Source organism: Hylobates moloch, unplaced genomic scaffold (genome assembly GCF_009828535.3).
Source record: "Hylobates moloch isolate HMO894 unplaced genomic scaffold, HMol_V3 SCAFFOLD_1, whole genome shotgun sequence".
In the NCBI taxonomy this organism is placed as follows: Eukaryota; Metazoa; Chordata; class Mammalia; order Primates; family Hylobatidae; genus Hylobates; species Hylobates moloch.
The window spans coordinates 58,960,869-58,985,749 of NW_026652276.1; positions in this window are offsets into that span (position 1 = coordinate 58,960,869).

A 24,881-nucleotide genomic window follows, 5' to 3' on the forward strand; every position below is an offset into this window, starting at 1 on the left:
CTGACTAAAGAAAATGTGGTACATATACACTGTGAAATACTATGCAGCCATAAAAAAGAATGAGATCATGTCCTTTGCAGGAACATGGATGGAGCTGGAGGCCATTATCCCTAGCAAAGTAACTCAGGAACAGAAAACCAAATATCATGTATTCTGTCTTATAAGTGGGAGCTAAATGATGAGAACACATGGACTAATAGAGGAAAACAACAGACACTGGGTCTTCCTGATGGTGAAGGGTGGGAGGAGGGAGAGGATCAGGAGAAATAATTACTGAGTACTAGGCTTAGTATCGTGGTGATGAAATAATCTGTTCAAAAAACCCTCATGACATGGGTTTATCTATATAACAAACCTGTACATGTATCCCCGAACTTAAAAGTAAAAAAAATTAAAAATTAAAAACAAATGCAAAACTAACCAGTTACAAAATGAAACAATTAAAAGAAAATTTATATATATATATATACATATGTGTGTATATGTGTGTGTATATACATGTGGATATATATACAGGATCTGTATATACATATATATACATATACACATACAAATATATACAGGTCCTGTACATAATAAGTATTCAATTAATTATAATTGTCGTGTGGCTGGAGTACAATGGCATGATCTCGGTTCAATATTTATTAATTCCCTTTGCTTGTTCTGTATTACTGATCTATTTTCTTTTCCTTTTTTTTTTTTTTTTTTTGACAAATTCTCACTCTGTCACTCAGGCTGGAATGCAGTGGCATGATCTCCGCTCACTGCAACCTCCGCCTCCTGAGTTCAAGCAATTCTCCTGCCTCACCCTCCCGAGTAGTTGGGATTACAGGCATGCGCCACCATGCCCAGCTAATTTTGTATTTTTAGTAGAGATGGGGTTTCTCCATGTTGGTCAGGCTGGTCTCAAACTCCTGACCTCAGTACTGCTTCATTACCACTCCCAATCACAAATTCTACTGATGGTTAATTAGTAGGCTGAGATCACAAATCATCATGAAACACAGGTGGTATTCTAGAGTTTCCTTGTGATACAACTCTGTTTAGTAGGCTTCAATTCTATTGTACTTGCAACATTTGAAAACTAAATGGTAAGATGACTTTCAAGTAGCTGTTGAATAATGAATGATGTGGTATAGCCACAAGGATAGAGTAATTAATATTTAAGAGTGATAGGCTCACCTCCCTGGGAAGGGAGCAGAAAGTCCAGCACAATGAGTGGCTATATAAAAAGATTACTCTTGGAGCAAAATCCAGAAGCTAAATTCTAGTAAAAATCCATAAACAACTGATTCGTCAAATAATTAATTTCCTTCCTTTATTTAGTGTACAAAGTATTTTTGGGTCTACAGTGTTTTGAAAAAGGATACGTTCACTCCCCTGTTTTTGTATCAGACCCACTTCTACACATTTTCTTGCTACTTGTAAGTAGTAAGTACAACACCTCCCAAATGCAGGGGAAGAGTCACTAATCTGATTAGTAGAGAGGGGTCAGATGACTGAGGGGTCACTAATCTGATGAGTCAGGGCCCAGGACATGCACTGGGTCATGGTTTGCTAGAGGTTGAGGTTGTTGGGCCTTCAAGTCAGCACTCTGAAGGATGGCTGTCTCTTCTATTTTCTGTCCCAAACTTTTTCGCACCTCCTCTACATCCCCAACTGTGTCATCAGTTAGGGAAGAGTCATCACTGAATAGCAAGACATTTTTTTCCTCAAAGGCTTGCTTTAGTGTCCCAAATTTAGATTTACAGATGGAATGCCTCTAGCTATGTGCTCCAACTCGGTTTACCAGAGGGCCCTGCAATTAGAGATTGGAAATTCCTAATATGGATAATAATAAACTTATACTTTTATTGCCAGGTTTTTTCCTTATGCATAGTTCCCACTTGTTAAAAACTGTAAGGAGGGATAGATGATCAATAATAGAGCAAATTTTGGACACTGTAGGGTCTCTAACCATAACCTCACCTTAATTGTACCAAAACACAACCTCCATCATAATACACTTTTCAGCTACAGTCATGTAGCTGAAAATTCTAGCCATAACTGAAAATTATTATAAATACCATAATCTTTTAATGTGCAAAATCTATCTAAATATATTAATAGTTTTAATTTTATATGTACAAATATGACACATGTGCACAAGTATTTTATATCCTACAAACATATGACACTAAGAATACTTGGAAGTCTAGGCTCTCTATAAGTTTGCATTATTAATCAAAGTTTTCATTGTAAGTGATGGAACGTCAACACAAGCTGGCTTAAGTTTAAAAAAAAATTATTGACACAGAGATGAAAAGTACAAGGGTAGAACTGGCTCAAAGGCTTGGCTAATTACTCAAAGAATGTCATTATGATCTGTCTTCATCTCTCAATTCCTCTTTTTTCTGGGTTGCCTTCTTCCTCAGACAAGCTTTCCACATAACATGGCCACAGCAAATTCTACTTAGAAACCACAGTACACTGAGATGGTCCCTTTCCTGACAGTTACAGCAGAAGCCCATGGCTGCTTCTCATAGGCCAAGTTTAAATCATATACCTAACTCTGAAACAATCCCTGTGACTAGATATTTGGATCTTGGTCTTGTACCCAACCCTAAACCACACGGACTAAGGATTTGAGAGAAATGGATTTCCTTTGAAAAGTCAGGGTACAATTAATGGGAAAAGAAACAGGGTTGGGCAAGATAAAAATAAACAAAATGTCTATTATAATAATTTCCTATAAAAATTTCCCTATAAGGGAGAAATTTTGTTTAATCAAATCTCTGGACCTGATAATGAAACACCTGTATAAACATCGCATTTCAACATTTTTCTCTGAATGTAAGAAATCCAATTTCACAACATTTGAAATTACCCAGAGTGTAATTATAAGCCAGTGTGCTCATCCATGCAGTGATTCCCCTCCTCCCCAACTTCTTACTACCATTTAAACTGTCTCTTTTGATGGCTCCAACTTGATGGAGATATGTATTTATCATAAATTCAAGTTTGAGACAGGCACAAAGGGAGAAACATAGTCTGCATATTCTATATAATTTATTCTTGATTATAGACATTAGAAGTTTAAAATTAGAAATTACCTAATGTACCACTACTTTCTATGTTGTAGAAAGATTTTTAAATGCTGCCTTGAAATAGATCATTACTTAGAAAAATATTCATACTTCGAAACTCTTCATAGCTTCCTCAGTTTGGCTATATAAATGATATACATTGTAGGACTTTCATGCTACTTATTTCATGCTACTTATTAACTTATTGATTTGTTATGGGTATAATCCATTATAATTATTCATTATTTCATGCTACTTATTAACTTATTGATTTGTTATGGGTATAATCCATTGGACTGAACAAAGATTATATATGGCATATCAGAGCTTCACTTTGGGTATTGCATGAAATTGAAGAACAAAACCATTATGAATCATATACTCTGCCTTCATTATAAAGAATAAGAAGACATGTAAAAGACCTATACCAAGTTACTAAATGTGAAGTACTCCTTTCTCTCCCTTTTGTCCATGACAGATGTCACCAATTGATCACTGCACTTCTCACACCCTTATCAAAATAGCACTCCAAGCAGCCACTACAAAACAAGGAAGCACTGAAAAATAAAACTATTTACCACTTTTTTTCTTAAGAATGTTGATTTAATCAACCAACAAGAATTGAAAAATTACCTTTGCCAATACTCTTATATGGATTTTTCCTCCAGTCCTGGATTCTTTGAGTTTGACTTTCTTGGAATTATACCTATATATATTTTTAGATATAAGCAATGTTAATAACTACTTAAGAAACCAGATTTATTGAAACATTCCATGACTCCCTGCTCAATCCTTTCCAGAGAGCAATTTGAAGTAGCCAGGAACAGCATTCGGTAGCATTCTGGCTTCTTATCTCTGGCCACGGTCATTAGAATACCTCAAGCTTCACTATCAGAGTGGGTTCCTGGGAGTCTGCAAGAAATGCAGAGAGCTCGGGAATTGTCCCTGGCCTCGCAGAAGCTTAGACACAGGCTCCAAAGATTTTCCTATTCTCCAGAATTTCCTCAGGTCAAAAGCCTTCTTCTAGTCAGTTTACCAGATTAAAAAGTCTTCAAATAATCATTTATTTAACTAACTCAGTTTAATGTTTTTGAAATAAATGAAAAGACGTGCTTCTTTGAGATTTCAATCCATTTGTTTTTGTTTTAAGGGTCCCATTGGTTGCCTTGATAAGGGAACATGGCAATGAATAAATTAATAAAGAATTAGAGCAATGTGATTATTCTGATACAATTGTGCTTACCCATGGGATGACCATGTGGCTCTGGCATCATATACTGTGCATCTGGGCATAAGTTTGCCTGGGGAGTTAGCTTGAATCATACCCTCCGTCATTTTGTGGAAGCAAATTCACAGAAACAAGCTATTCAGTCCCAAGGGGAAGGAAAGCATTCCAGCAATGACATGAGCATTGGTTTCAGCATTGTTTCTAGGAGAACCAATTCTATGAAATGAATTGTTATTAAACTTATGAAATGCAATAGGAAATATATCTCATCAAGCAATGTGACATCTCTCATTTTATGGAATAGTTATTTAGGCCAAGCAGTTTATAACAACATAGATCATATGTTGTAAACTTCTGTTATAAAAATTATGTGCATGTTTCCATAGGGAAGAATCCACCAAATGATAGAATTGATCAAGTTTTATGGGAAAGCAGTTACAATTATAGATATGTCCCATGGCATGCACTACGCCTACTCCCAGGGATAGACCTGCCTAGCAGTTCATTTTTCTATTGCAGCACTTTTCTTATTCCAGATCTTCTTTTCACAGCCAGACAGAATACTATGCCCATTCCCTCAAAATCGTATGAATCCTGGACAAGCCTGGAGATTTTCTAACTCAAGATCCCTCAGTATGGTCCCCTTAGATACTTTCTGTCAAAGCATGTATAGTGTCTAATAGCTTGAGGTTGTCAAATTAATTGAAACTGGAAAGGTGAAAAGGGCAGTCTTTAGAGAAGCTTCTGAATTACCAATCTACCAGCAGGTACTTTCAGCCTGAAAAATTATTAGTTCTGTAGGTTTGGGGGTATGTATATATAAATAGCTATATTTCATCTAGGGAATTCCCTGTCAGAAGAAAATATTTCAATTTAGTCTTTTGATTTGACATTAAACTGAGATACATTTCTCAGCTAAGTTAATTTTTATTATGCCTGAAAAGGTGTTAGTACATTGTCTTAGTGCACAAAAACTTAGGGACTTGACCACAATGTAATCACTTACTAAGAGTCTCTGCTTTGTTTAAAAATAATTTCTAGGCCAGGCACAGTGGCTCATGCCTATAATCCCAAAATTTTAGGAGACTAAAGTGGGAGGATTGCTTGAGGCCAGGAGGAGTTCAGGACCTGCCTAGGGAATATGTCAAGACCCTGTCTCTACAAAAAATACAAAAATTAGCCAGGTGTGGTAGTGTGCACCTGCAGTCCCAGCTACTTGGGAGGCTGAAGCAGGAGAATTGTTTGAGCACCACTGCTATCTAGCCTAAGCCACAGGGAAAACCCTGTCTCAAATAATTAACTAAATAAATAAATAAAATTTCTATAAAATAAATTTGATATCTTTTGCAAATTTAAGTGAACCAATCAAATTTCACAGTTAAGATATCATTAGATTATTTTATATTAGATCATAGAGTTTCCTATATAATATATGCAACATTGCCAATTAACTCTCCAGGTCTTACCTTCAGCTTGTTGTATGTTGTATGTAGCTAGGTACAATGCTAGCTGCTGTGAAAAATATAAGCAATGTATAAGATGTCCTCAAGCAGATAAGAGATAAACTCCAAAATTACAGCATAGGGTCAAAACCGGTGAGAACCACAAGAGAGGAACAAAGGAATTTCCGTGGAGGTTTAAAGGAGAGAGAAAATATTTTTGTTTGAAGGAATCAGAAAATAGCAGAACTGGCCTTGAAAGATGAGTAGATTTTAAGCCATGAAAATTTTAATAACAGAGAAGATAACTCCAGGGGAAGAAAACAATAAGTGCTAGAGAAGTGGTAAAATGTTGGAGAACTAGTGAGAAGCCTAGTCTGTCTGCAAAACAGAGTGCAAGAGAAAAGTTAATGAACACAGCAGGTTGGGCCAGGACATGGAACAGTAAAATAAGGGATTTTCAATTTATTTGGTAACAATGGGGAACTATCGAAGGTAATGCATAAAAAGGTAATAAGTGTTATACTTTTAAAATTAATCAAATAAAATCAAAGACACTGGATGCTGAGACACAGGCTAGGAGAACATTACAATAGTCAGATGAAAGGAAATACAGGTCTAGATTAATAACAAGAGGACTGGTATGAGACTGTAGGTTTCCCCAAAAAAAGCCAAGCTCCATAGTGACATGAACCATTTTGCTCCTGTGTGTGGCAAATGATACACAAATACACAAGCAATAAATACTTGTTGAGTGAATGCAGCGGAATTGAGATACACTACAGTGATATACTGGCAGACTTGAGAAATTGATTAGCAATTGAATGAAAATGGAGGTGATTAAAGTTTTGAGGTATTAAGAGTAATTTCATAATAAAAATTTCAGGAGAAAGTTTGGAGATGATGCAGTGAGTTATTCATTCATTCAATAAATATATTTGAGCACCTACTATGTGCAAGTTTATACAGAATTTTGAAGACACTGTTTGAGGAGGTGTTAAGACAGATATTCAAATGAAGATGAACAGCAGGCTGTTTAAAATGTGCTTCTACATTCAGTAGAAAAATTTTAGGTGACAAAGCATTTTAATAACCTATCAATTACCCAGGACTTTAGTATGCCTGGATTTACTCACATATCACATGAAATTCTTTGCAAAATCCAAATCTCAATGTCTGCTTTGTAATTTAAAGCTTCCACTTTAAAGAAAAGTTGTTTGAAAAACACATTTGTTCTTTTTCCAAGGTGAAAATCATGATGTGATAAAAGCAAAAAATAATAGATATTACTCATAAGAAACTCAAAGCTTAATGGTTTAATCAAATATAACTATCTTAACACCCACATTCTAAACATCACCAAAATTTATTTTCACTAACTATAATTGATATTGATGATAGAAGTTGATGGAAATAAACATCACAATTCTCAAAAATTATAATTGTTCTAAGTAAATGAGATTTTCAAAATTTTCCTAGTTTTCAATATGTCTCTTCAAAACATGAAAGCTTTATGAAAATTTTTGCATGTATCCCATTTTTCTTGTAAAATATTTGCCATTAATTTCTTTCTAATCAAATTTAAGGAAAAGTCAAATGATTGGTATATAGTTATCCACCAAAATAAGGCAGTTGGAGACTAGAGTAATTTTTCTGAAGGTTCCATTTGTAAAGTCAAGTCACAACACCTAATGTTAGGTATGCCTCCCTTCATTTTTAGGGGGTGGAACAACGTTTAAGGGGCAAAAAAATAACCTAAATATATATAATCTACAGATGCCACATATGCTTCTGTGGTTCTACTGTCTCAGCCACCTCTTTGTATGTATTCAAGAACAGTATGGGGTGTGTGTGTGTGTGTGTGTGTGTGTGTGTGTGTGTGTGTGTGTCTGTAATTTGTCTTCTTTCTTTCTAAATAGTTAGAATCTTATGGCAAGGACCACATTCTTTGTATCCATCCTAATTCCCATCACAACTCATAGACATCTATACCTAGTGGTTACTAAATTAGTTATTGTGAATGACTAACTTCTAATGATTCTATTTATCTTTTTTATTAGAGTTATGGGAAGAACCCTCCTTCGCTTTAATCCATAATGTAAAACAGTCCATTTAACCTAAAGAGCCTTAAGAGAGCTTCTAAATGTGGGTTTCTTGGGTAATAACAGCATTTTTGCCTTCTAAGGTATTTGTTTCTCTGCTGGTTCATTTCTCAAGATAAATAGCTGTTTCCATATTTTATTGGAAATAGAACATGCATAATTGGATCCAATGAGCCACATCTATCCTTAAAATGTGCCCAATCTATATGGCATATGCAGAGTATAATGAGAAAAGCTAGAATTCTCTTGTTGTTCTAGGGCATAGGAAAGTAAAATAATCGTGTTTCACATCTCATGGAGAACTTTGAGAGAAAACGTTTTATTCTCAGATGATTTAAATAAGTCACAAAAAGTTTAACATACATGAATCAAGATGAGAATAATTCCTTAATTATATCTAGTGAAGATAACACCAAAAAGAATATATTTTGAGACACCAACTATGAAAGGAAATAAAATGAAAATGTTACAGAAACAGTCCACAAGGGTGTAAACAGTTCAGCAGGCTATCCCGATAAGAATGGTAAAATTCTTAACTGAGTGAAGAGGTGAAGTATTTATTTAGCAAATGGGTAGCATTCTTGGAAAGTACTTGAGTTATGCCTTAGGTAAAAGTGAGCCACTATGCTGGGAAGACCTAAAATACAGTGTCTAGGGGACTTCCATTACAAAATCAACACTAGCACAGGGATCTGCACCCTAGTTTTGAGCTCCATCACAGTGATAATAAATAACCCCATAAAACTGTCTCTGCACCACTGCAACTTTCTCAAAGGTATTGTGAGTATTTAAGCTGACTGAGTAGAAAAGAATGCTTAATAAGTTTGGAGTAGTTGGCCATTTTAAGGATATTCACAGATTACAATAGAACTTTTTATTTTGCCACAATAATTGACACAAGAATAGCTTCATGGGGTGACTCTGTATTCTTACAAGCTTTTTATGGGAAAATGATACAACAAAATGTTTTCACCTCATTTATTCTCCCTTTCTGGCTAATGTGATGTTGCATTAAATCGTTCCTGGGGCCTGGAGTCTGGCTGTGGTAGACTTTAATTTTCTAGCTGTAAATTTGAAAGAAAAAGTCAAGACATAATTTTTTAAAAACACAAATACAGCATTCAGTTTAGTAAACATGCCCTGGACCATTTCCCCTTATAATTTATCACTCTTTGAACAAATATTTATTGAGTCCCAACTCTATGCCAAGTACTGTTTTAGTTACTGGGAATATAAGAATGAGCATAACAAAACACTATGCTCTAATTGAATTTACATTCTACTTGAATACAAGAGATAAACTAGTAAACAAATACATTAAGCATAATTTCAGTTTGTGCTTTGTGCTATGAAGAAACTAAAGAGGGTACAGTGAGAGAGTGACAGGTGGAGTGGGGTGCGACTTTAGATTATGCAGTTATTTCTAAGCACGATGGGAAGCTCCCAGATGTTTTTCAGCAGAAAAGTAACATCCAGTTTGGCCGGGCATGGTGGCTCATGCCTGTAATCCCAGCACTTCGGGAGGCTGAGCTGGGTGGATTACCTGAGGTCAGGAGTTTGAGATGAGCCTGGCCAACATGGCGAAACCCCGTCTCTACTAAAAATACAAAAATTAGCCAGGCGTGGTGGCGGGCACCTGTAATCCTAGCTATTCGGGAGGCTGAGACATAAGAATCACTTGAACCCAGGAGGCCGATGTTGCAGTGAGCAAAGATGGCGCCACTGCACTCCAGCCTGGATGACAGAGTGAGACTTTGTCTCAAAAAAAAAAAAGAAAAGAAAGGAAAAAAGAAAAGTACCATTCGATTTATATTTTTAAAAGATCTCTTGGGTTTTGTGTGGTTAATAGATTGTTATAGTATAAAAAGAGAAGTAGGGTGGCCAGCTACAAAGTTATTGTAGCAGCCCAGGAGAGCAATGATGGCACCCGGGTCTGGTGGAGAATTGGGATGATGAGCATCAAAAATACATTTGAAGTATATTTTGGTGTAGGGCACACAGGAATTACCAAAGGATTGTGTACATGGAGATGAAGTAAAAAGAAGAGTCAAGAAAACGTCTTAATTTATTGATGGAATATGGAGCTGTTTAGTGATGGTGAAAACAATGGAGAAAAGTAGACTTGGGGAAAAAAAAAAAAACACAATTCTTTTATGGTCCTTGTATTGGTATAGGATACATTAAGCTATGGTAATAATAACCACAAAATTTCAGTGACTTAACCTAACCAAGATTTAATTCCTGCTCATCCTGCCTATTCAGCACAGATCAACAGAGAATCGTGCTCCACACAGTCCCTCAGAGGCCCAGGATGATAGAGGCTCCATCATGTCATATGCATACTGAGTCACAAAGCTTCCTTGGTTTACAGAGGAAGAGAGAGACTGGAGGATCATGCATGGGCTTCTTATTTGTAGCTGTTTAATTGTATATATTTAAGATATAGCATAGGCTTTCTACTACAAAACACTTGGATTTGCATTTCATTGGCCAGAACTACTCACATGTCCTCATCTAACTTCAAGATGGCTTGGAAATGTAGAGGAACGAATGAAATATTTATTTTGATTTCTGTCTTTGCTATGGACTTGCGTGTTCTAAGATGCCAATTAGTCATTCTTGGTTATTGTTTTCCTTTTGATACCACGTAAGTTGAGATTTTAGCCAGTCACCAAAAGTGATTTCTTATCAAGCCAATCACCAAGAACGAATGAATTAAAGCAATCATACATTATATCATATATTTCACTGGATATAAAGTTTCCAGAACAGTAAGTAACTTTATCCATCAAGGCCTCAACCCAAAGAGATAGCACACTCAACTTAGAATAATTCAAGGATGACTTATTTACAGAGGGCCCTTCTCTCACTCTCTCTCTTGTTTTGGGGGGAGAAGGTGGTGGAGGGTGGACAGAGTTTCGCTCTTGTTGCTCAGGCTGGAGTGCAATGGCGTGATCTCGGCTCACTGCAACGTCTGCCCTCCAGGTTCAAGTGTCAGCCTCCTGAGTAGCTGGGATTACAGGTGTGCACCACCACACCCAGCTAATTTTGTATTTTTAGTAGAGACAGGGTTTCACCATGTTGGCCAGGCTGTTCTCAAACTCCTGACCTCAGGAGATCCACCAGCCTCGGCCTCCCAAAGTGCTGGGATTACAGGCATGAGCCACAGTGCCTGGCCGGGTCTTTTTTTTTTCCCCCTCCAGTAGAGATATGGACAAGTGTCAGAGAGCCACAAGGAACATAGTACAGGAACCTGGGTTAGTAAACCAGGATTTTTACAACGCCAAGGCCCAAAGAGATATGAGGAAGAAGCATTTATTGGAACCCCAAAGGCGGGAGTGATATAGAGGAAGAAATCTTGAGAGAAGGAATATCTTCAATCAAAGGAAACCTCACATAAAGGAACAAGTAAAATAAATAACCTGACCTAGCTCACTGCTTCCTATCTCCTGACAGGGCTCCTAGGAGCCAAACCCAACAGGAAGCTGGCAGAGAGGGGAGCCCATAGGCTATGCAGGTCACCTCCAAGGGTGGAAAACAGAGTAGAGATTTGTGGAGAATAGAATGACTTCTATGTATTCGGGGTACATAGATGATATCAGACACACAGAAATTTCTACCTGAGATTTTCATATCACTCAGTGTGTATAGTAGAAAAATCACTCTATTTCGAATCCTGGAATCCTTCATGTGAATTCTGTGTTTTCCAAGTGACTGTCTAAAAGTTATATACTCTATCCAAAAGATATTTAAAAAGAAAATCCTCAAAGAAAACTTTGAGGTTTTAAAGGTCTATTACATAAAAAGTTGTTGAAGAATAATTGTGACAGTAACATTTTATAACTTTTTATTTTTAATATTCGTGGGTACATAGTAAGTGTATATATTTGTGGGATACATAGTATGTTTGGATACAGGCATGCAATGTGAAATAATCACATCATGGAGAGTAAGATATCTATCCCCTCAAGCATTTATCCTTTGTGTTACAAACAATCCAATTATGCTCTTTTCGTAATTTTAAAATGTACAACTAAGTTATTATTGACTATAGTCACCCTGCTGTGCAATCAAATTGTATGTCTTATTGATTCTTTCTAACTAATTTTTGTACCCATTAACCATCCCCATCTCCCCCACCCCAAGCCCTCACTACCCTTCCCAGCCTCTGGTAACCATCCTTCTATTCTCTATGTCCATGAGTTCTATTGTTTGGATTTTTAGATCCCACAAATAAGTAAGAACATGCAATGTTTGTCTTTCCGTGCCTGGCTTATTTGACTTAGCATAATGATCTCCAGTCCCATCCATGTTGTTGCAAATGACAGGATCTCATTCTTTTTGATGGCTGAGTAGTACTCCATTATGTATGAGTACCACATTTTTATTATCCATTTATCTGTTGATAGACACGTTGCTTCCAAATCTTAGCTATTGTGGACAGTGCTGTGACAAACATGGCAGTGCAGATATCTCTTCAATATACTGATTTGCTTTTGGAGAGGTATAAACCTAGCAGTGGGATTGCTGAATCATATGGTAGCTCTATCTGTAGCTTTTTGAGGAAACTTCAGACTGTTCCAAGTGGTTGTACTAATTTACATTCCCACCAACGCTGTATGAATGTTCCCTTTTCTCCACATTTTCACCAGCATTTGTTATTGCCTATCTGTTGGATATAAGCCATTTTGATTGGGGTGAGAAGATTCTGATTTGCATTTCTCTGATGATCAATGATTTTTAGCACCTTTGTATATGAATATATCTACCAATATATTCCATATATCACATGTGTATGCATTTACATGCATATATGATTAAAAGAAGTACTAACAAAATATTTGATAGCTACAAGTAAAATGAATAAAATGTGCATGCATATTCTAATGTTCCCCAATATATCATGTAGTCAACTATCAGACAAAGTTCTTTGGAACAAAGGCTGTAATGGAGACAGGGAAGCCAAGTATCTGCTCACTGAAGAAATACAAGGAAGAATTAAACTAAGCCAAGGAAAATAAAAATTAGAAAGCCTGAGGTGATAAATTGTTCAGGAACATTCAAAACATACATCATTTCAAGTCAGTGACTTATTTGGATATGATATTGAATATCGAAGGATATGTAAGATATAGGAATCTACAATGATGCGCAATGTTGCACTAGTCAGTGATCAAGTCATTTTCACACATTATGAGTGTGAAATACCTATGGCGCATCCAACTGGAAATGCCAAAGGGGCAATTGTTTTAGTTCAGTCCAAGCAGTTAAAATATTAGGTCTAAATATTATTATGTGATCAACCCCTTATCCATTCAAACCACTCTGATGTTTTTCTTAGAGTTAAATATGTTAAGCAAGATACCTACTGTTATATAAAATGATGCTTATTATAGCATAAATACTACATGTCTTGGCAGAAATGGGTTCTAGCTTATGGTGGATTCAGATACTATTTTTCCTTTCTTGTCTTTGGCTACTTCAAACTAGAAATTCAAAGAAGACAGAGAATTTAAAGATGGTACTTGGATGTTGGGTAGACATACAGTCTATAGGCATTCACCCTAACGTCTCCCCCAGTTTCTTTGTCTGCATCAAAGTTATAGGTGTGCAGTATTGAAAGTCTGTCACTGGCCGGGCGTGGTAGCTCACGCCTGTAATCCCAGCACTTTGGGAGGCTGAGGCGGGTGGATCACGAGGTCAGGAGATCGAGACCATCCTGGCCAACATGGTGAAACCCCGTCTCTACTAAAAATACAAAAAATTAGCCGGGCGCGATGGCGGGCGCCTGTAGTCCCAGCCACTCGGGAGGCTGAGGCAGCAGAATGGCGTGAACCCAGGAGGCGGAGCTTGCAGTGAGCGGAGATCGCGCCACTGCATTCCAGCCTGGGTGACAGAGAGATTCTGTCTCAAAAAAAAAAAAAAAAAAGAAAAAGAAAGTCTGTCACCAAATTACCTCTGGCCAATTATTCAGTCCAAGTAGGTGATGCCATCACTCTTTGGATGGATAATCAAGGAGAAAGTGGTGAAGTGAGCTGGGCTAGACTTCAGGCAGTAAAAAGGGATGAGATGAGTGGGAACAATGTGGCATTATCTGTCATCAAAACAGTTATATCAATTGAAAGGGGTTAGAGTTACCAATAACAGATCTTTGGGGGAAATAATAGATCTGTTGTCTTCAATTGTTTGCAGAGTTGTTTTCTAATATCTCATTGGACTACAAATTTGAACTATTACTCTGAGTATAAATTTAGTTGTATGTGGCATTCAGAATGACAGATGCCAAGTTTGTGAAGCGTGTGTGCACACGTACATACAAAACTGGCATTTGAAACAGGGTTTGAAAACCACAGCAGTTGAACATGGAAGGTCTGGAGTTTAGCTGAGAGACTGAAAATATGGGTTTAAAAATCATACAGTAAGTAACAAATAAAATCATGGGCATGTCACCTAGGGAGTATGCGCAGAGCAAATGGCTACGATGGAACTGTAGAGAACATTGAATTTAGCATGTATTATAACCAGGAAGCCCCATTACACTAAGCCAGATAGTATTCATACCTGACGGCTATATCGTTAAGTACTTTTGACACCTAAAAATAGTAATAAGGTTAACTGAAAACAAAATATGACATTTATCAATATTGTATATGATGAACTGACAAATCAGTCTGTCTTTTCTCCCTTCCTATGATCCTGGCCTTCCTTGAGATGGCTGGAGACAAGAGGATGGAGGGAAAGATTCTTTGACGTGTTATTTTTTGCCACTACTGCTGCCTCATAGGTTTTGCATTTCAATCAGCCATATCTCAGCCACTTTGCTCTTTTCAGCAGATCCCACAACGCAGACCTCTCTAGTTGAAAGCATGGGAGGAAGAGAGGAAAAACCTTACTTTCTTTTTTTTCTGGCTCCATCTTCCTTCTCTCCTCTTTGTTTTGCCAACCAGAGAGTCATTCACAGTGTCTTTTATCTATTTTCTTTTTCCTAAACCAGTTCCCTGACCAGTTTCTTCTCAGTGAGTCTTCCAATCACACCTCATTCTATGAAATATTTGTACACTGTAATTCCAGGTGCTGGGAAAAGAAAATTCCATTTTCTCTTTCATTTATGGTCAAAAGTAAAGTTGGATTATTTTTTTTTAAAAAATCTCTGTATTGCTCTGCATCATTTCCTGCCACTGTAGACAGAGTTGGTGCAGGGCTCAGAGGCAGGATGCCAGGCTTGATAGTGCAGGAGAGGGAAGAAATGTGCAGAAAACCCCTAAGTTGCAGAGAAGTAGGAAACCACAATTTGAGACTAACAGATGAATTTTGAATATGCTCTAAACATTAATCTCAACCACCAAGCTTGAAAAATAAATACTGTATGTTGAAGTTAAAATTTCTGGTCTAAAAATTATTAATGACATCATTACCAGTTTCTCCACAATTTCTTAAGTATAAAAGGTACTTATCAGCTGACTGCTATTTTGAATATATACAACTGAGACCTGATTTCTTCTTTTTGACCATCTGTTTCATCACTTTTAGCTCTGATTAACTGATCTCAACTGATCCTTTTTCCCAAAGGCAGAGGCGAGGAAAGTGTCAGGAGCCTGTGCCTCTGTGCAGTCATCTATTATCAGCTGAAGATTTGGCAGATAAGAAACGGGAAATCAAGCTGCAGGGTCTTTATCTGACCTTCATCATTTCTATCTATTTTAGGTTAGAAAAAGTTTTAGAAGTTAGGGCTATTTTATGCAGCATATCATAAATTCTGGGAGGGTTATACAAAACCACAAAGGCAGATTTCTGAAACAACAGGGTTCATGTAGTATCCTGTGACCACTCTCTCCTCTTCCCTAATTATTCAAAGTGTTCACAGTGTTAAATCTGAATGTCAATAATCCATTAAAAATAATCTGTAGTTCTAGTGATAGCATAAATTTTATAAAATCGTAAATCAGATTGGAGAGTTCTCAGAGGTAACTTATCTGACATAAGTAACATTGGATAAGAAGACATACTATACAAAACAACAAAGACAATAATCTTGTACATGTACTCTAATGTAATCTCTGCTAATAAGAATAATTCATTAGAAGTTCTCATTTGACTAGAACATACCCACTTTTGATTATGGTGTTTGCTATGGACTTAAGTGTATCACCCCCAAATGTATATGTTAAAGCACTAAACTCCACTGTGATGAAGTGTTTGGTATTTGGAGATGGGGCTTTAGTGAGTTAATTAGAGTTAGATGAAAACAAGTGAGTGGAGTCCTCATGACAGAATTAGTGGCTTTTTAAGAAGAGGAAGACAGAAAGATCTCTCTGCCATGTGAGGACATAGGGAGAAGCAAGTTATCTGTAAGCCAAGAAAAGAGCCCTCAAGAAAGATCTAATCAGATGGCATCTTGATCTTGGACTTCTCAGACTCCAGATCTGTCAGAAATAAATGTCTGTTGTTTAAGTCACCCAGTCTACAGTATTTAGATATAGCAGCCTGAGAAGACTAATACAGTGCCCAAGTATAAAAATAACTTACTTAACAAAACGGTAACCCAATTACCAAAGGTTATTAAAACTCTCCCCCAAAGTTACACTAATTGTACCTAGATGGAAACAATGTCATATGAAGTCACAATATATATTATCTCTTTACTTCAATCCCATTTAATTCATAAACATGCTCTCTTAGCTCTGCTATCACCAAATACTTATATAACAAAGCCAACCACTTCTCCCTATTTCATCAAACCTACCAGCAACTTTCACCCAGATAGCACAGTAGTCTCCAAACACATCTCCCAGCTTCCCCTCTGAGCCTCGCACAAGCTGCTTTCCCCATAGCAACCAGAGTGACCTCTGTAAAATATAATATACTACTCTGCTTTTAAAATCCCCAATGGCTTTTCACTGCACTTAAAATAAAATCCAAACCTCTCACCCACTTTAGAAAGCCATGTGTAACTTGGCCCTTGCTTACCTCTCCAATCTGGTCTCATATCACTCTCCCCTTTGGCTTCCCTGTTGCTGCAACTTGCCCATCAAGCACATACCTGCATTAATACTATGGTGCTAGTGCTCTTTTCTTGATATTCTCTTGACTTTGATCTTCATCTGGCTGGCATCTCCTTGTCATTCAGATCTCAGTCTAAACATCAGCTTTCCAGAGAGGTTTTCCTGACCACACAGCCTACAATAAGCATTTCTATCATTCTCTATCACATCACTCTGCTTTAATTATCTGCCATGTATTTATCACTGGCTGATACTATTTTTGCTCACCTGCTTCTTTGTTTGTTGAATGTAAGCTCCATGAGAGCCAGAACTTGTCTGTATTATTTATAGCTACACCGCCGGCTCCTGGAAGAGAGTTTGGCACAGAGTTACTGAAACACAGTTTTTAAATATATGAGTAAATAAATTATCCCATTTTAGAGTACTAAAGGTGTCTACCTTAGAAAATCTATTCCATTCGACAAATCATCTAGACAGAAAATCAACAAAGAAACATTGAATTTCAACTATATACTAGACCAAATAGGCCAAATATTTACAGAACATTTTACCCAACAACTGCAGAATATACATTCTTCTCATCAGTACATGGAACATTTAGGACAGACCACATGTTAGGTCAGAAAACAAGTCTCAACTATTTTTTAAAAATCAAAATCATATCAAGTGTCTTCTCAGATTACAGTGGAATAAAATTAGAAATCAATACCAAGAGGAACTTTGAAAATTATACAAATACATGAATATCAAATAACATGTTCCTGCATGGCCATTGGGCTGATAAATAAATTAATATGGAAATTTTAAAAAATTCATTACACATATGAATGTTATGAATAAATTGCTGTTATGAATGTTTGCTGTTATGAATGTTATGAATCTTTTGTTGCAAGATATAGCAAAAAGAATATTAAGAAAGACATTTATAGCAATAAATGACTGTCAAAAAAAGTAGAAAATTTTAAATAAACAAACCAATGGTACAAATCAAGGAACTAGAAAAGCAAGAACAAATTAAACCCAAAGTTAGCAGAAAAAAAAAACAATAAAGATCAGAGCAGAACTAAACAACATAGAGTGTTTTTAAAAAAAATCAATGAAATGAAAAGATAATTTTTCAAAAAGATAAACAAAATTGATAAACTACTAGCTAGACTAACCAAGAAAATAAGAAAGACCCAAATAAACTAAATCAGAAATAAAAAAAGAGACAATACAACTAATACCACAGAAATACAAAAGATCGTCAGAGACTATTATGAACAACTATATGATAACAAACTAGAAAACCTAGAGGAAATGGATAAATTCTTGGAAGCATACAACCTACCAAGATTAAATCAGAAAGAAATAGAAAACTTGAATAGACCAATAATTAGTAGTGAGATTGAATCGGTAATAAAAAGTCTCCCAACAAAGAAAAGCCCAGGACCAGGTGGATAAACAGCCAAATTCTACGAAACATAAAAAGAACTAATTCCATCCTCCTGAAACTATTTCAAAAAAAAGTGAAGAGAGCGCTCCCTAACTTATTTACAAGCCCAGAATTTTTCTGACACTTAAAACCAGACAAGGACACACATACACACACACACACACACACACACACACACACACACCCCCAGAGCGAGAAAACTACAGGCCAATATCCGTGATGAGCACAGATGCAAAACTCCTCAACAAAACACCAGCAAATCAAATCCAACAGCACATTAAAAAAAAATAACTCTTTAACACTAGGTTTAGAAATAACTTACCTCAAAATAATAAAGGCCATTTATGACTAAACCTACAGCTAGCATCATACTGAATGGGAAAAATCTGACAGCCTTTTGTCTAGGATCTAGAACCACACAAGGATGCCCACTTTCACCACTCCTACTCAACATAGTACTGAAAGTACTAGCCAGACCAAAACCTGGCAGAGACACACCAACCAAAAAAAAAAAAAAAAAAATTTCAGGCCAATATCCCTGATGAATATCCATGCAAAAATCCTCCAGAAAATACTGGCAAACTGAATCCAGCAGTACATCAAAAAGCTGATCCACCACGATCAAGTTGGCTTCATCCCTGGGATACAAGCCTGGTTCAACAGAAGCAAATCAATAAATCTAATCCATCACATAAACAGAATCAATGACAAAAACGACATGATTATCTCAATAGATGCAGAAAAGGCCTTCGACAAAACTCAACACCCCTCATGCTAAAAACTCTCAATAAACTATTTATGGAACATATCTCAAAATAATAAGAGCTATACATGACAAAACCACAGCCAATATCATACTGAATGGGCAAAAGCTGGAAGCATTCCCTCTGAAAACCAGCACAAGACAAGTATGCCCTCTCTCACCACTCCTGTTCAACATAGTATTGGAAGTTCTAGCCAGGGCAATCAGGCAAGAGAAAGAAATAAACGGTATTCAAATAGGAAGAGAGGAAGCCAAATTGTCTGTTTGCAGATGACATGATTGTATATTTAGAAAACCCCATCGTCTTAGCCCAAAATCTCCTTAGCTAATAAGCAACTTCAGCAAAGTCTCGGGATACAAATCAATGTGCAAAAATCACAAGCATTCCTATACACCAATAATAGACAAACAGAGCGAAATCATGAGTGAACTCCCATTCACAATTGCTACAAAGAGAATAAAATACCTAGGAATACAACTTACAAGGGATGTGAAGGACCTCTTCAAGAACTACAAACCACTGCTCATGGAATTAAGAGAGGACACAAACAAATGGAAAAACATCTCATGCTCATAGTTAGGAAGAGTCAATATTGTGAAAAATGGCCATACTGCCCAAAGTAATTTATAGATTCAATGCTATCTCCATCAAGCTACCAATGAATTTCTTCACAGAATTAGAAAACACTACTTGAAACTTCATATAGATTCAAAAAAGAGCCCACATAGCCAAGACAATCCTAAGAAAAAAGAACGAAGCTAAGGGCATCACACTACCTGACTTCAAACTCTACGACAAGGCTACAGTAACCAAAACAGCATGGTACTGGTACCAAAACAGATATATAGACAAATGGAACAGAACAGAGACATCAAAAATAATGCCATACATCTACAACCATCTGATCTTTGACAAACCTGACAAAAACAAGCAATGGGGAAAGGATTCCCTATTTAATAAATGGTGTTGGGAAAACTGGCTAGCCATATGCAGAAAATTGAAACTGGACCCCTTCCTTACACCTTATACAAAAATTAACTCAAGATGGATTCAAAACTTAAATGATAGGCCTAAAACTACAAAAACTCTAGAGGAAAACGTAGGCAATACCATTCAGGATATAGGCATAGGCAATGACTTCATGACTAAAACACCAAAAGCAATGGCAACAAAAGCCAAAATTGACAAATGGGATCTGCACAGCAACACAAACTATCATCAGAGTGAACAGGCAACCAACAGAATGGGAGAAAGTTTTTGCAATCTATCTATCTGACACATGGCTAATATCCAGAATCTACAAAGAACTTAAGCAAATTTACAAGAAAAAAACAAATAACCCCATCAAAAAGTGGCTATATGAACAGATACTTCTCAAAAGAAGACATTTGTGCAGCCAACAAACATATGAAAAAAAGCTCATCATCACTGGTCATTAGAGAAATGCAAATCAAAACCACAATGAGATTCCATCTCACACCAGTTAGAATGGCAATCATTAAAAAGTTAAGAAACAACAGATGCTGGAGAGGATGTGAAGAAATAGGAAGGCTTTTACACTGTTGGTGAGAGTGCAAATTAGTTCAACCATTGCGGAAGACAGTGTGACAACTCCTCAAGGACCTAGAACCAGAAATACCATTTGACCCAGCAATCCCATTACTGGGTATATACCCAAAGGATTATAAATTATTCTACTATAAAAATACATGAACATGTATGTTTATTGCAGCACTGTTCACAATAGCAAAGACTTGGAACCAACCCAAATGCCCATCAATGATAGATTGGATAAAGAAAATGTGGCACATATACACCATGGAATACTATGCAGCCATAAAAAAGGATGAGTTCATGTCCTTTGCAGGAACATGGATGAAACTGGAAGCCATCATTCTCAGCCAACTAACACAGGAACAGAAAACCGAACACTGCATGTTCTCACTCATAAATGGGAGTTGAACAATGAGAACACATGGATACAGGGAGGGAAACATCACACACTGGGGCCTGTCGGAGGGTAGGGGGCCTAGGATAGAATGAATTAGGAGAAATACCTAATGTAGATGACGGGTTGATGAGTTCAGCAAACCACCATGGCACGTGTGTACCTACGTAACAAACCTGCACGTTCTGCACATGTATCCCAGAAGTTGGAAAGTATAATTTGTAAAAGAATAAAAAAAAGAGAAAGAATAAAAGGCATCCAAATTGGAAACGAATAAGTCAAATTGTCCCTCTTTTCTGACAATATGATCTTATGTCTAGAGAAAAACCTGAAGACTCCACCAAAATACTCCTAGATCCAATACATAAATTCAGTAAAGTTGCAGGGTAAAAAATTAATAGTGTTTCTATACACCAATAATGAACTAACTGAAAAAGAAATTAAGAAGGCAATCCTATTTACAATAGCACCAAAAAATCAAACACCTAAAAATAAATTTAACAAAGAGGTAAAAGATCTCTACAAGGAGAACTACAAAATACTGATGAGAGAAAATGTAGCAGTTACAAACATTTAGAAAGACATCCACACTCAAGGATCAGAAGAGTTATTAACAATTAAAATGACCATACTACTCAGACAAATCTACAGATTTAATGCAAAACTTATCAAAATACCAATGTCATTTTTCACAGAATTAGAAAAAAAATCTTAAAATTTGTATGGAACCAAAAAACAGCCAGAACAGCCAAAGCAATCCTGATCAATAAGAGGAAAACTGAAGTTATCACACTGTCTGACTTCCAAATTTATTACAAAGCTCTAGTAACCAAAACAACTTGGTATTGGTATAAAAACTGAAACATGGACTGATGAAACAGAAAAGAGAGTCCTGAAATAAATCCATGTATTTACAGCCAACTGGTTTTTGACAACAGTGCCAGGAATATATATTCAGGAAAGGACACCCTCTTCAATAAATGGTGCTAGAAAAAATTGGATATCTATATGCAAAAGAAGGAAACTGAACCCGTCTCTCACCATCTACAAAAATCAACTCAAGATAGATTAAAGACTTAAACATAATACGCAGAACTATAAAACTAGTAGAAAAAAAGAGGAAATACTTCAAGACTTCAGTCTAGGCAAAGATTTTGTGGCTAAGACCTCAAAAGTACAGGTAACTATTTTTTAAAATAGACAAATGGGACTATATTAAACTAAAAAGCTTCTATACCACAAAAAATTGTTTATCAACAGAATAAAGAGACAACATGTTGAATGGGAGAAAATATTTGCAAACTATTCATCTAACAAGGGGCTAACATCCAAAATATACAAGGAATTCAACTCAACAAGAAACAAATAATCGCATTTAAAAGTGGACTAAAGACATAAATAGGCATTTCCCATAAGAAGACAAATGGCCAACAGATATGTGGAAAAAATGCTCAACATCGCTCATCATCAGAGAAATGCAAATCAAAATCACAATGAAATATCATCTTACTCTAGTTAGGCTAGCTATTATTAAAAAGATAAAAAATAATAGATACTGGCAAGAATGCAGCGAAAGGGGAACTCTTAGACGCTGTTGGTGAAAATGTAAATTGGTACAACCACTACGGAAAATAGTAGGGAGATTCCTCAAAAAATTAAAAATAGAACTACCATACAATCTAACAATCCCACTATTCAGTACTTATCCAAAGGAAAAGAAATCTGTACATCAAAGTGATACTTGCACCCATGTGTTTATCGCAGTGCTATTCACAATAGCAAAGATATGGAAACAACCTAAGTGCCCATTGATGGACAAATGAACAAAGTAAATGTGGTATATATACACAATGGAATAGTATTTGGCAATAAAAAAAATGAAATCTTGTCATTTGCAGCAACATGAATGGAACTGGAAGTCATTATGTTAAGTGAAATGAGCCAGGTACAGAAAGACAGATGCCACATGTTTTCACTTATATGTGGGAGCTTTAAAAACTAATTTCATCGTCGGGCGCGATGGCTCATGCCTGTAATCCCAGCACTTTGGGAGGCTGAGACGGGCAGATCATGAGGTCAGGAGATCGAGACCATCCTGGCTAACACGGTGAAACTCCGTCTCTACTAAAAATACAAAAAAATTAGCCAGGCGCAGTGGTGGGTGCCTGTAGTCCCAGCTACTCGGGAAGCTGAGGCAGGAGAATGGCGTGAACCCGGGAAGCAGAGCTTGCAGTGAGCCGAGATTGCACCACTGCACTCCAGCCTGGGCGACGGAGCGAGACTCAGTCTCAAAAATAAATACATACATACATACATACATACATACATACATACATACATACAAAAAATTAACCAGGTGTGGTAGCGGGTGCCTGTAGTCCCAGCTACTTGGGAGGCTGAGGCAGGAGAATGGTGTGAACCCGGGAGACGGAGCTTGCAGTGAGCCGAGATGGCGCCACGGTACTCCAGCCTGGGCGACAAAGCAAGACTTCATCTCAAAAAAAAAAAAAAAAAAAAAAAAAAACTAATTTCAAATGACAGATACCAGTATTCTGGAAGAGTGTCTGGGGTAAAAGAATAAAGACAGGTTGGTTATGGATACAAACATATGTTTAGATAGAACAAATAAGCCCCAATATTCCATAGCAGAGTAGGGTGACTATAGTTAGCAACAATGTATTGTATATTTCCCAGTAGCTAGAAGAGAGGACTTGAGATATTACCAACACATGGAAATGATAAATGCTCATGGTGATGGACACCCCAAACACCCTGACCTGATAATTACACACTCTATGACATAATATAACACACACTCCCATGTATCCCCATAATATGTAAAATACTTTGCATCAATAAGAAAATTTAAAAAAACATTTTAAGTACTCCTTTATTCTACCATAGTACCAGACATTTCTATTAGAATCATTTCAATGAATAGAAGAAACCTATGAAAACCTATTAAAATGTAAACATTTTATATTCCCTAAATACCTACTAATATAATTACTCACTAAAACTTCAATATAATTAGTTTATTAGTCCTAGATAAAAGATTGCTTCAGGCTGGGCACGGTGGCTCACACCTGTAATTCCAGCACTTTGAGAGGCCGAGGTGGGTGGATCATTTGAGGTCAGGAGTTCGAGACCAGACTGGCCAACATGAAACCCCATCTCTAGTAAAAACACACACAAAAAAATTAGCTGGGCAGTAGTGGAACATGCCTGTAATTCCAGCTACTCGGGAGCCTGAGGCAGGAGAATTGCTTGAACCCAGGAGGCGGAGGTTGCCGTGAGCCAAGATCGCATCACTGCACTCCAGTCTGGGTGGCAGAGTGAGACCCTGTCTCAAAAAAGATTGTTTCCGCAGAATGAGATGTAGAAGGATGAAAAAGATTGTGAAATTTGGTAGTTACCCTCCAGAAAGAGAAAGCAGCATAATGGGATAGGCCTGCATAGCTGGAGTGCACCATTGTAAGGAGATGAGTAGATAAGCCCCCCGAGCAACAATTTTGTATAGGGTCAGCTCTAAGGAAAGGATAGTATCCGGTATGAAGGTAATCCAGGAACTCATAACTTTGAATTGCCTCTTTCCTCTTGTGTGAAAGCACTCCCCTAGTTAAGTTCTCGGTAATCATCTACAATCTCCTTGAATCAGTCAGGTTGAATTGTCTTTTCTAGTCCAACAAAAGGAAGATATTAGGATGCTCTGCCACACAACTAGTCACTGAGATTAACCCACAGCTCTTCTAACTGCCAACCCATTCTTCCTCAAAGCCCATTTTGGACCATTAGATCAAAAATTCTCACTAAAATTCTATGAGCAGGTAAGATTACCATAGTCCATGAGTAATGTGAGAGGCACAAAGGGAGGGTATTTAGAGGAAAGCAAATTCTA